We start from the raw sequence: 13,857 nt of genomic DNA, 5'->3' as shown, positions 1-13,857 counted from the left end.
CCCCTGCTCGCATCGCCCCCCTGCTGCGATTTGGCATTCCGCACGCACCCACCCACCCAAACACAATGGCTTACCCCCATATGACACCGGCACCAGCACCAACGCACAGGACATTCTGGTGCCGGTGCCCAAAGTTCTGCCGTCTTCCTTTTGCTGGGTCTTGAGCATGCGCAGATGCTCAAAGCCCAGCAAAAGGAAGATGGCAGATCTTCGGGTGCCAGCATGTCCTGTGCATTGATGCTGGTGCTGGTGCCATATGGGGGTAAGCCAATGTGTTTAGGTGGGTGCATGCGAGATGCCAAATTGCGGAGGGGGTGGAGCGACGCGGGGGGGGGGGGCGGATCGCCGCTGGCCTCAGGGGGTGGGGGTGGGTCGGAACATATCAAGCGAGTTTCCCTTAGTTCCTACGGGGAAACTCGCTTTGATATACGAGTACTTTGGTTTACGAGCATGCTTCTGGAACGAATTATGCTCGTAAACCAAGGTTCCACTATTGGAATCCATAACATTTCAAGGCAGCTACCCATGGCCTCGTTACCCCCTCTCACTTGCTCTTCCTTGACTTCATTAAATATAGGGTCCTTTTACTTAGGCACGCTAGCCGTTTTAGCGCACGCTAAATATTACAACGCCCATTATAGTCTATAGATGCGTTAGCGTTTAGCGTGCGCTAAATCGGCTGGCACGCCTTAGTAAAAGGACCCCTATGTGCGCTGGGAACGGAAGAGCACAGCTGAGAATAAGCAGAAGGTTCCCCAGCGCTAACTGGATTTTACTGCAAGTTGTATTAATAGCTAATGGCCAGAGTGTAGGTTTTAAGTTTTTTGGTCCATTTTGCCTTTTATTTCTCACTAATTTCTAAGCCTTGATTTTTAAGTGAATTGGAGACCTTACTTAGTTGTGACTTTCTTAGCAGGGTGTGTTTTCTATTTTTATTTTTCTCCCTGGAGAGCGCAGAACGGTTTAAATGAATTTATTCAGGTACTCAAGCGTTTCTCCCTGCTATTCATATGACGGGCTCACAATCTATCTAATGTACCTGGGGCAGTGGGTGGGGGGGGGGAGGAGTAAGTGACTTCACCAGAGTCACGAGGAGCAGCGTGGGTTTGAACCCACAACCTCAAAGGGCCCAAACTAGCTTTAACTACTGTGCTACACACTCCCTATGATGGTGTTCTACACTGTGTCCAAAAAAGAAAGCTATGTTTTGTTTTTGTATTTTTACACATATATTTTGAAAGCTGCGTGCCTTTTCTCTTGCGATCAGACTCCATGTTCCTGGCTACAGTAAAAACCAAAGAGAGTGACCCCAAAGTATCCACAGAGAAGAAAATCCAGAGGAAAGCAAAAGAAACTCTGTGGAGTGACGATGTTCCTTAAAAGGACTTTATTTGTAAATGTCAAAGTTCCAGTAGTACACTAAAATCATCCACATAAAATAAAATCATCCACATAAAAATAAAGTAATCCACATAAAAACTTTAAAGGACCTAGGCCCAGGAGCCAACACGGGCCATGTTTCGACAAAAAGTCTTCTTCAGGGGTCCTTGAGGGTCCTATAATGGTGAATAAGTGGAGAATCTATTATGTGATGAGCAGTGAGAAAGACGCTGCTTGCATTCAAAGGGAATAGTTATTAGAGGACCCTCGGGGACCCCTGAAGAAGCCTTTTTGTCGAAACGCGGACCGTGTTAGCTCCTGCGCCCCTAGCGGACTAGGTCCTTTAAGGTTTTTATGTGGATTACTTTATTTTTGTGTGGATGATTTTACTGTACTTTTGGAACTTTGACATTTACAAATAAAGTCCTTTTTAAGGAACGTCGTCACCCCACGGAGTTTCTTTTGCTTTCCCCTGGCTACAGTAAGGCATGAACAGTGGTGCCAGATCAATGGCAAGTGCAACTGTATGCTCCGACTTGATCCATGATCTTTGTGGAACTGGTAGTATCCCGTTAAATCAAACATGTGTCTTAGAGACATGCCCATGCCCTCCCCATGTGTCTGCCTGCTTGCAATTTCATGCTAATACACCTATGTGCTATTGTACAGAATAGTATGCTGCATGTATAATCTTTGAGTAATTGTGTACGCATCTAAACTATTTGTGTTAATTGCAGATTCTATAATGGCAATTAAGCAGTTAAATGCAGCAGTTATGCACATAACAGACAGTATTCTGAAAGTTTGATGCAGCTGCTTGGCACGCCCCTGCCCAGCCCATGTCACTCCCACATCCAGGCTCCTCTAGCAGTTCTGCCTATAGAATTAGGGGCTTATACAACAGCACCTAAATATGCCACAAAATTAGGGACTATTATTGCCTATTAACTCCAATAATCGCTGATTATCGTTAGTGTCGATGTGCACTTAATTCTTTGAAGGTGTGAATAAACATGTGGATAAAGGTGAGTCGGTAGATGGAGTGTATCTAAATTTTCAGAAAGCTTTTGAAAAAGTTCCTTATGAGAGGATCCTGAGAAATTAAAGAGTCATGGAATAGGAGGCAGTGTAGATTAAGTATTGGTTATCGGACAGAAAACAAAGGGTAGAGTTAAATGGCCATTTTTCTCAATGGAGGAGGGTAAATAGTGGTGTGCCACAGGGATCTGTACTGAGACTGATGCTATTTAACATATTTATAAATCTGGAAAATGGAATGACGAGTAAGGTGATTAACTCCTCCCCCCCCTTTTATGAAGCCACGTTAGGGTATTTTATCGCCGGCCGCAACAGTAAAAACTCGGACACTCATAGGAATTCTATAAGCGTTGGAGCTTTTACCACCGCTGCTGGGGTTAAAAAATCCTAAAGCAGCTTCATAAAAGGGGGGGGGGGTAAATTTGCAGATACACTAAACTTTTCAAAGTTATTAAAACGCATGCAGACTGTGATAAAATTGAAGGCTGACCTTAGCAAATTGGAAGACTGGGCATTCAAATGACAGATGAAATTTAATGTGAACAAATGCAAAGTGATGCACATTGGGAGGAATAACCCAAATCATAGTTTCCAGATGCTAGGATCCACCGTAGGGGGGGTCAATGCCCAAGAAAAAGATCTAGGCGTCATCATTGACAATATGCTGAAACCTTCTGCCCGTTGTGCGGTGCCGGACAAAAAAAGCAAACAAAATGCTAGAAATTATTAGAAAAGATGTGGTAAATAAGACCAAGAATGTTATAATGCCTCTGTATCACTCCATGATGCAACCTCACTTTAAGTATTGCGCTCAGTTCTGGTTGCCATAACTCAAAAAAGATATAGCGGAATTAGAAAAGGTTCAAAGAAGAGACCAAGATGATAAAGGGGTTGGAACTCCTCTGGTATGAGGAAAGACTAAAGAGGTTGGGCCTCTTCAGCTTGGAAAAGAGATGGTTGCGGGGAGATATGATCGAATTCTACAAAATCCTGAATGATGTAGAATGGGTACAGGTGAATTGACTTTTTACTCCATTAAAAATTACAAAGACTAGGGGACACTCGATGAGATTATAGGGAAATATTTTTAAAACCAATAGGAGGAAATATTTTTCACTCAGAGAATAGTTAAGCTCTGGAACGCATTACCAGAGGATGTAGTAGCAGCGGTTAACTTAGATGGGTTAAAAAAATATTTGGACACCTTCCTGGAGGGAAAGTCCATAGTCAGACATGAGGAAAGCCAATGCTTGCCCTGGGATCGGTAGCATGGAATGTTTTTACTATTTGGGTTTTTACCAGGTACTTGTAACTAGAGAGTTGCGCGGGGACAGAAATCCCACCCATCCCCGCCCGTACCCGCCAGGATCCTCTCCGTCCCCACCCATCCCCGCCCGTACCCGCCAGGATCCTCTCCGTCCCCACCCATCCCCGCCAGGATCCTCTCTGTCCCCACCCATCCCCGCCAGGATCCTCTCCGTCCCCACCCATCCCCGCCAGGATCCTCTCCGTCCCCACCCATCCCCGCCCGTACCCGCCAGGATCCTCTCCGTCCCCACCCATCCCCGCCAGGATCCTCTCTGTCCCCACCCATCCCCGCCAGGATCCTCTCCGTCCCCACCCATCCCCGCCAGCATCCTCTCTGTCCCCACCCATCCCCGCCAGGATCCTCTCCGTCCCCACCCATCCCCGCCAGGATCCTCTCCGTCCCCACCCATCCCCGCCAGGATCCTCTCTGTCCCCACCCTTCCCCGCCAGGATCCTCTCTGTCCCCACCCATCCCCGCCAGGATCCTCTCCGTCCCCACCCATCCCCGCCAGGATCCTCTCCGTCCCCACCCATCCCCGCAAGGAATTACCTCCATCCCCGCCCATCCCCATAAAAAGCAGCAATTACTTCTGACAGGATCATCAATTCCGCTGTTTTCTTTGTGGAATCGCTTTGGTGGAACCCTTTTTTTGTTTTCTGTTCAGGTAATTAACTTATAAACCCCCTCTTTTACTAAGGCTGACATGTCCATTATATTATATGGACGAACCCTGCTTCCAAAGCCTTCCATCCCCGTGGGAGTCCCGTTGGCTAGAGGGGGGTCCCTGTGGGAGTCCCGTGGGCCAAAGGAGGGGGTCCCCGTGGGAGTCCTGTGGGTTAGGGGGGATTCCCGCGGGACCCGCAGGATTCCCGCGATCCCCGTTCCCGTGCAGACCTCTACTTGTAACTTGAATTGGTCACTGTGGGAACAGATTACTGGACTAGATGGACTATTGGTCTGATCCAGTATGGCTCTTCTTATTTTCATAGATAGACAATTAGCATAACTGGCACTAGTCTATAACCTGCATGTGCCATTTGCGTGCTAAGCGTGAAAATGTGCATACAAGATTATAGATGGGATAATAAGTGCATAACTCACATTAATGTAGGAAAGTTATAAAAATGATGTGAACCATGGCTCTTGGCCTACTGTTGTAACCTCTGAGCTAATCCAGAAGTCACAGTGTATACCACACCTCTGGGCACAAAATGGCAAAAGTCATTTAAAAAAGGCTTTTAGTAAAGACGACAGAAAAATAATGCACACAGAAATAAAACAATATGACACAGATTTAAACATGCAAATTAAATATCCTAAAACTTTCCCAAGTTCAATGTTTTCAATTTAGTCTTCTGTCTGCCTTTCAGCACCTCTCACCCTACAAGTTGAACTTTCTAGCTGTATTTCAGCTTCTGGAAAAACAAGTTATAGTTACAAGGCTCTGTGTGTCAGCTTTTCCCAGCAACTCTGCAGCTGTTTTCTTCCCTCTCCATAATCTAGTCTGCAATTTGCTTTCTCTGCCTCTGCAGTAATCTGTGTCCCTGTGAATTCCCCATCCTGAAAACAGGTTGAAAAGCTCACACGGCGTGACAAAATGCTGCATATCCCCTTCCTCCAGTGTGCATCAACGCAACAAACCTATCTATACTAATCAGAGCCGGCTCTAGGGACTGTGGTGCCGTGAGACAACTTTTGTATTGGCATCCCCCTACCCCTGCAATCAGGCCATTTCTGGTGACCAGCACTGAATACCTGAGGGGAGTTTTTCGGCCAGCATTAAACGGCTAAGTCAATATTCATCGCTGGCCAGCTAAGTTAATAGAGACCAAAGAGGACTGCTATTTACGCGGCCTGATTTGGCTGCTAAACTTGGCTGGTCAACACTCAGTCTTGGTGGTTATCGCATGAAATAGCTGGCTACGTTTTAGCCGCTAACCGCAAATATTCATCAGTGCTGAATATTAGCGGTTACCTGGCCCAATGGCATAGTAACGGGGGTACGGGGTGTGTGGTCCGCCCCAGGCGTGGCGGCACCTCTCCTCTCCCCCCCTCCCGCTCACCCGCCTACTCGCTCACTCCCCACTCACTTGCCCGCCCACTCGCTCAAACCCCGCTCCTCTCCTTGCTTTCCCTGTACCTTTTTGGCGCTTTTTCTGATGTCATTTCCAGGACCCGTGCCTAGGAAGTGACATCAAAGGGGGTCCCGTGCCTAGGATGTGACATCAGAAGGAGATCCGATGCGGGCAACAAGTTTGTGATGCGGCGTGTACTTAAATTAAAGAGGTATGGGGCAAGGGAAGGGGGGTACACACGCCGCAGGAGGGTCAGGAAGGAGTGGAGAGGCCACCGCCCCGTACACCACTCACTCTCACTACACCACTGAGCTGATGGAAATGTCCTGCTCGTTTGTTCTTAGTCATTGATAAAGACGCACAGACCAATTCCATTGATTGATATAAAGGCTTTACCCTATTCTCTGTTGAGTTCTCCATTCCTTTCTGAATCTTCCTGACATTTAGAGAATAACACGGTGACAAAATTCATCACCGTTCCCGTCCCCGTGGATAACCGCGGTAAACCATCTTCATGTCATTCTTTAAGGAGAGAGGGAAGAATCAGAGTATAATTGGGCACAACCACTGACCCGCAAGCTTTGCTTTGAAGAATGCTGGTGTAGAAGGACCGAGGTTGAAATAGACACTAGAAAATGACATGGGATTATTTCCCGCGGTTATCCGCGGGAACGGGAACGGTGATGAATTTTATCACCGTGTCATTCTCTACCGACATTCTAGTTTCCTTTGTGGTTACTGCTGTATACAGAAGTGCAAATTTCAATATATTGTCCACAATGGCTCCAAGATCCTTTTCCTCAATGGTGACGCCCAATATGGAACCCAGAATAGCATATTTATAATTAGGATTATTTTTCCCCTATTTCTATCACTTTGCACTTGTCTAATATAAGAACATAAGAATAGCCTTACTGGGTCAGACCAATGGTCCATCAAGCCCAGTAGCCCATTCTCAGGGTGGTCAATCCAGGTCACTAATAACTGGCCAAAACCCAAAGAGTAGCAACATTCCATACAGAATCTCAAAGAATAGCAAGATTCCGCAATCCCAGAGAGTAACAAGATTCTAGAACCCCAAGGAGTAGCAACATTCTATGCAGAATACACAAACAGTAGCAAGATTCGAGAATCCCAAGGACTTGCAACATTCCATGCTACTGAGCCAGAGTGAGCAGAGGCTTCCCTTATGTCTTAATAACAGACTATGGACTTTTCCTCCAGGAATTTGTCCAAACGTTTCTTAAAACCAGCTATGCTATCCGCTCTTACCACAACCTCTGGAAAAGCGTTCCAGAGCTTAACTATCATCTGAGTGAAAAAAATTTCTTCCTATTGGTTTTAAAAATATTTCCCTGTAACTTCATCGAGTGTCCCCTAGTCTACCTTAAATTTTTTTTCTGCTATGGTCTCTACCACCACCAAGCAAAGCAGAGCTCCTCCATGGGTTAAATCCTTGTCAGTACCACATTTGTTTCATTCCTGTGCCATTTTGCTTTGTCTGCAGCTGCAGGGATGACAAACCTACAGCATGAGTAGCCAAGCAAACATCCCTGGACACCTTTGCTGTCAGAGAGAATTTCAGCTCCCCATTAACAACGAACCAGGTTCTACTGAGATTAGCATCTAATTATAGATGCATGACAATTTACAGTATAAAGCCTCAAATAAGGAGCCCTTTTACTGAGATCTTGGTTTAACACATTCTAGCACGGGACTTTCCCGTGTGCTAAGCCCAGATTTACCATAGACGCAAGTAATTTATTACTATGTTAAAGTTTATTGTTTACTAGTCTTTAAGCCCGTTACATTAATGGGTGCTAGAATAGTTGTGTGTGTGTGTCTGTCTTTCTTTCTTTCTTTCTCTCTCTCTCTCTCTCCTTGGCCGCTTTCTGTCTCTTTCTTTTTTTCTCTCTCCTTGGCCGCTGTCTGTCTTTCTTTCTTTCTGTCTCTCTCTTTCCTCAGCTGTCCACCACCACCCCTTGCCTGCTCCCCCTGTCCAGAAGAAGGCCTTCTCCCTTCCTTTTACCTCCCCCCCTATCCAGCAGCACCTCTTCCCTGCTCCCCCTGTCTAGCAGTAGCCCTTCTCCCTTCCTTTTACCTCCCCCCTGTCCAGCAGCACCTCTTCCCTGCTCCCCCTGTCCAGCAATAGGCCTTCTCCCTTCCTTTTACCTCTCCCCCTGTCCAGCAGCACCCCTTACTTGATCCCCCTGTCCAGTAGTACCCCTTCTCCTTTCCCTGCTCCCCCTGTCCAGCATCCGCTAGCCCGGGCAGCCTCAGGGCTTTTGCTACGCCGGCCCATCTCGCATTATCAAAGTGGGCTGGCCTAGCAAATGCCCCATGGCTGCTGCGTTTGCTGGTCTGGGGGTGAGAAGAGGCGTCCCGGCAGCGGCAGTGCAGGAGTCAAACCGCCACCGCCGCTGAAATCGCTGCACACGCCGCAAACCGCGCCTCAAGCCCGCTGCACGCGCTGCAAATCAAATTCGGCACAGAAGCAGAAATCACGGCGGCAGGGATCACGCCATTTCAACAGCGTATGCGCGGGTAAGGGTTTTATTATAGAGGATTATAATTCAACTCGATCTCTCTGCCGCATTTGACCTAGTTGACCACCCCACACTACTCCAGACATTAGACGCAATAGGAATCTCTGGTAATGTTCACAACTGGTTCCAAGGCTTCCTTAAAACTCGAACATACAGAGTCAAGTCAAAAGAGCATCTATCCGACCCATGGTCAAACCCATGTGGAGTACCACAAGGATCGCCACTATCTCCTATATTATTCAACCTCTTCATAGCATCCCTCGGCATTACCCTAGACGCCCTAAACACAATATCATTCAGCTATGCGGATGATATAACAATTCTCATCCCCTTCAACATACAAGACCCCTTATCAACAAACCACCTGAAAATAATAATGGAAACGATAGAAAAATGGATGTCAAGTCATAAACTGAAACTGAACTCGGAAAAAACTAAATTCCTACTATTAGAGAAGGAAAAAAACCCATCATGCACAGAACTGGAATTAAACACAATCAAGTACCCAATGCAAAGCACACTCAAGATCCTAGGAATTCAACTAGACAGAAACTGCACAATGCAGACCCAAATCCACAAAATCATCCAAAGAGCATTCTTCACAATGCGTAATCTACGAAAAATAAGAAAATTCTTCATCAAGGATCAATACAAGATAGTAGTTCAATCCCTAGTACTAAGCATAGTAGATTACTGCAACAGCCTTTACCTATCATGCCCAAACTACATGATAAAACAATTACAGACAGTTCAGAACACAGCCCTCAGACTCATCTACTCCCTCAGCAAATTTGACCACATCACAAATGCTTACCTTGACTCACACTGGCTACCAATAAAAGCAAGATCCCAGTTCAAATTCTACTGTCTACTATACAAAGTAACACACGGAACGGCACCCAGCTACCTAAACAAAAGACTACACCGTAATCGCTCACACAGACTAAGGAGAACTCAAAACCTATTCACTTACCCTCCTCTCAAAGGTACACGACGTAAGAAACTATACGACAGCCTTTTAGCCACTCAGGCAGCAAGAATTGACACTACCATTTCCAATCTACTGATCAAATCAATAGACATAAAAGAATTCCGAAAAGAAATCAAAACTCATCTCTTCAAAAAACACTTTCCTTCATCTTAACCTCAACATAGCACTAGAAATTACACACACGAACACCCCTCCATAAATATACCTAAACATTGTACAACTCACTTCATCAACCTACGATTTATCTACTACGTGCTCCAAATTTCTCCTGGAAACTTCCAGACTAACAATTGTAACTTGATACATTCCTGATTCTATGTACTGTAATATTCCTGAATTTGTCCAGTCTCTTAAATTGTAATCCGCTTAGAACCGCAAGGCACAAGCGGAATAGAAATCTGTAATGTAATGTAATGTAATGTAATTCAATGTACTGTCTTCCCTGAAGAGATAACAAAGCAGTGAACAATAGACAACAAATTTAAATCTGAAAGAATACCAATTGTCAAATGAAAGGAAAAAAATTGAAGGACATAGTAAGTAGTAATATATTACTGGCAATGTATCACTAGTAATATATTACTTTTAAAAGTATGAGTAACCACTGTTGAGTAAATTACTTTCCAAAAGTAATATAAAGCAGTCACTAGTTTCATTAGGAAACAGGAATATATTAGTTACTACAGCAGTCTAGGTAGGTCACTGAAAAATAACGTATTAGGTGTAAAAGTAATACAAGTTCTCAGCCCAATGAACAAAGTTGGGGCTGTCTCCATTGAGGGCTATACACTTATCCCCTCTTTTACAAAGGTGCGCTAACCGATCAGCATGTGATAATTGAATTAGCGCGCTAAATGCTAACACGTCCACAGACTAACATGCACACGTTAGCATTTAGCGCGCTAATTCAATTATCGCATGCTAATTGGTTAGCGCACCTTAGTCAAAGAGGGCCTTGGTCCAGAGATTTTCAACTTTTTTTTTTGTTCCATATTTTTCCAGCCTTGTTGGTTAGGCTTGGAATGTTCCAGTGTCCCCTCATATATCACTTAGTAATGTATTACGCCCGACTCTGACCATGGCATATTTAGTAGGATTTTTTTTCTTTGCTGCAGGTGGTGAGCAAATGTTTGCATTAGAACCTGTAATATATTAGTGAGGGAGCGCTGACCGCCTCCTAGTTAGAAGTCATTGAGGACTTCTGTCTGTATTAACCCCGCATTAGCCAGGCAGCACACGCTTCAGAATTTGCTAGCAGGATAACACTTCCATGCCCGTCCTCTGCCCATGACACACACTTTCCAAAAAATATTTTTTTTAAATAGCTAATGCACTGTTTAGCATGCACCAATAAGCAAAATACCGCAAAACGCTTTAATGCATTTTCTCATGCACTAAGGGGACACATTCTGCAAAAGGGCATCCCAATTGTAGGTGGCAGTTGGCTTCCTACCGCTGTCTGACAGCCAATCGGGGCGGACGTTTAAAAAATCTCCCCGAGGCAGGGGCTTCAGGGAGTCCTGATGGCTCAGCTGATCGGGGATGCCCTTTTGGCGATCAGCTGACGGCAAGGGATCCCTCAGCAAAGATAAGTGTCTGAGATGCCTATCTTTGCAATCAGGCAAACGCGGTTCTCTAATCAGCGCTGGAGACATGGGCGCCGGTTAGAGAATAAGGAGGGGGAGGGGGGTTAGGTGTCTGCTCTTTAAGGCAGACACAATTCTGTATAGAACACCAGTGTGCGATTCTCAACCGCTTCTTAGGCAGTCGCCAAGATCGGTGTCCTATACAGAATCGGTCCCTAAATTCACATAAAGGCTTGACACAATTTAATGAAAAGGCTCTTAAGTTTGATGTCTCTGATTTAGTGCATGGGCAAGTTTGGAACTCACCTTACAAAAATAAATGCGATACAGTCCAGGCACTTCCTTTCTTTGAAAAGTTTTAAACCCTAAACATCCTGTATACATTAATGGTAACGATTGCTTTTTCCCATATAAATAATCTTAATTACTGGTGACTTTCAGCAGGAAAGAGTTCTGTAATTTTACAGTTTGTTTGCGAATCATTATCCAGCATTAAAGTGGAGATCACACTGGAACCTGCAAGAGATAGACTGTGGGGATTTTTTTAATGTAAGAAGCCCTAAAGAGATTTCAGAGTGTGAAATGTTATCGAGACCGGTGGCTCTCAGAAATGGCCTAAGGATACATTTTGGGCTATTTTCTACATATCCACAGCAATTTAATATTTATCAATAGTGAATTTTTTATCACTATTCTGTGAAATGGTCATATTGGTTTTAGCAGTGACTAGGAGCATAAGTTTAAAATAATCTTGATATACTAAACTAAACTAAAATAAACCTTAGGTTTGTATACCGCGCCATCTCCACAAGCGTAGAGCTCGGCACGGTTTACAGGGTTAGGTTGAAAAGGAGCTACAATGAAGGGTTATAGGAAAGGCGCTAGGAAGATAAAGAGGGACAGGTGCCAAAGAGCGGGAGGTGTTAGATTTTTGAAAAGAGCCAAGTTTTCAGGTGTTTGCGGAAGGATTGGAGGGAGCTTGAAATTCTGAGCGGGGATGTGAGGTTGTTCCAGAGTTCTGTGGTTCTAAAGGGGAGGGGTGTTCCTAGTTTTCCTACGCGGGATATACCTTTTGCAGAGGGGAATGATAGTTTCAGTTTTGGGGAGGATCTAGTGGAATTAGGGTTAGAGGAGTTCCAGAAGAGAGGGATAACGGGAGGGAGGATGCCATGAAGGATCTTGAAGGCTAAACAGGCACATTTAAAGAGGACTCTGGAGTGAACTGGGAGCCGGTGAAGTTTGGACAGGAGTGGGGAGACATGGTCAAACTTGCCTTTAGTGAAAATAAGCTTGGCAGAAGTACAAGCAGAAGTATTAAAAGGTGTATTATCAAGGGGGCAATTTTGTAATGGATTTTTCAAATGTTTATGCCAGCACATAAGCGTCCATGGGGCAAGTCTTCAACAGGGTACCTCCCTCAAAATGCACAATTTTAGCATATTCCATAACATAGGGTTACCAGATTTTCCCAAAGTGAAATCCGGACCCTTGGCCCTGCCCACAGGCCCACCCAGTTAATCCCCCAGCCCGCCCCCAGATGGCATCTGTGCACTTGTGTGTGACATCACCGCTTTGCGTCCACGCACGCGCGGATTCCCCCTCCCGACGCAACTTTGACAGGAAGCGTTTCAAAACCCGGGTTTTGAAAAGCTGTCCGGACCCCCGGACATGTCCTCGAAAAAGGGGAAATCCAGCCATCTGGTAACGCTACTATAACAACACCTGGGCACCCGGCAGTCGTTAGAGAATGCTAACGGAACCTGGTATCAGCTCACGCAGCATTAACACACCCCACAGTCCCAACCGCCATAGAGCTGGTGCATGTGAGGAAGCGTGAATGTGCCAAAGGTGTGTGTAAGTTATGCTCATAAATGGAGGCCCCCCCTATCCATATTCCATGCATGGGGAAGCCCCCCTTGAGGTTGCACACCATACCACTTATGCTGCCCTTATAGAATAGCGCTTAGAGTTCTTATGCAAGTCAGTTCTTTTTCTTACATTTTTATGCATGCATGGGACATGTAGCTGTAGGCATGTACTTATAGCCCTATCTGTGAAGAGCCTCCAATATGAGCCATACGTTCTGGTCCTGTCCAAAACTATTGGCATTTTGGTCTTCTTGGTGTACCTGTATTTCCCATTTACATGGTCTATAAAAGGGGCTGTACAGAAGAACATAAGAATAGCCTTACTGGGTCAGACCACTGGTCCATCAAGCCCAGTAGCCCGTTCTCACGGTGGCCAATCCAGGTCACTAGTACCTGGCCAAAACCCAAGGAGTAGCAACATTCCATACAGAATCTCAAAGAATAGCAAGATTCCGGAATCCCAGAGAGTAACAAGATTCTAGAATCCCAAGGAGTAGCAACATTCCATGCTACCGATCCAGGGCAAGCAGTGGCTTCCCCCGTGTCTGTCTCAATAGCAGACTATGGACTTTTTCTCCAGGAAATTGTCCAAACCTTTCTTAAAACCAGCTACGCTATCTGCTCTTATCACAACCTCTGGGAGAATACTGCTTAGTGTGTATTTGGGTGCGAGGACTTACACCAACTGAAACCTGGTGTAGATCCTGGCACATATCTTGAGCATGCAATCCCCAAATTCTATAACACTGAGCATAATTCTTTGGAACGCCCCCTTACCCACTCCCATAGCCTTGCCCCTTACGGGCTGTGCGCAAGAGGATTTGGGTACAGATCTTTATAGAATTATACACAAATCCAAATTCGAGCCAATTAATGTCAATAATTGATTGTTAACGGCTCATTAATCTATTGCATGTGGATCTCGGGATCATGCACAAGTGTGTGCGCCATTTATAGAATCCGGGGGTTTACCACAAACTACTCTGTATGTTTGCAGACATCTCCGCCATTTCGTGAGCCAAACCACTGACTCAAGCAAGTTTAGGGAGCTTGGGCACCATGGT

At 45.3% G+C, this 13,857-nt stretch overlaps 1 protein-coding gene across 4 annotated transcripts in view; it reads left to right on the top strand.

Moving 5' to 3' along the window:
- KALRN (kalirin RhoGEF kinase) overlaps positions 1 to 13,857 on the top strand; it is a 1,310,049-nt gene that overhangs the window by 527,221 nt on the left and 768,971 nt on the right. The gene's annotated exons all lie outside the window — the stretch shown is intronic.

The sequence above is a fragment of the Geotrypetes seraphini genome, chromosome 5 (genome assembly GCF_902459505.1).
Source record: "Geotrypetes seraphini chromosome 5, aGeoSer1.1, whole genome shotgun sequence".
Lineage (NCBI taxonomy): Eukaryota > Metazoa > Chordata > Amphibia > Gymnophiona > Dermophiidae > Geotrypetes > Geotrypetes seraphini.
Note: the sequence above shows the minus strand (reverse complement) of the source record. Positions and strands in the feature narration are given on the sequence as shown.